A 363-nucleotide genomic window follows, 5' to 3' on the forward strand; every position below is an offset into this window, starting at 1 on the left:
TTGAGGTGTTGAGTACTTAGTTGATGGTATTAAAGTGATTTATTATTGTATTATGCATAAGTTAAGGTCTACAGTTTGGGGAAAAGGATTTTGCATAATTATAACATCTAGTGTAAATGATCTTGTAAGTTCGGTGTTATAATTATGATAATTGGAATGCTTACGAAGTTAAATTTCAGGGTTTCAGACGTGATACGATTAATAAATATAACAATTAGTTTAACGCTTAAGGTAAAGACTTAGAGTAATGAAGAACACATTTTTTATTTAGTTTTGCGGCGGGATATTAAAGACACTGTTTGGAAATCGGCTGTTGCTTTTAATACAAGGGAGCGACATCGATTCAAAGTTCTACTTACCTAT

At 31.4% G+C, this 363-nt stretch overlaps 1 long non-coding RNA gene across 1 annotated transcript in view; it reads left to right on the forward strand.

Annotated features, from left to right (window-relative positions):
* LOC119582188 overlaps nt 1–363 on the forward strand; it is a 7,867-nt gene that overhangs the window by 4,329 nt on the left and 3,175 nt on the right. The window lies entirely within an intron of this gene.

Source organism: Penaeus monodon, chromosome 15 (genome assembly GCF_015228065.2).
Source record: "Penaeus monodon isolate SGIC_2016 chromosome 15, NSTDA_Pmon_1, whole genome shotgun sequence".
Lineage (NCBI taxonomy): Eukaryota > Metazoa > Arthropoda > Malacostraca > Decapoda > Penaeidae > Penaeus > Penaeus monodon.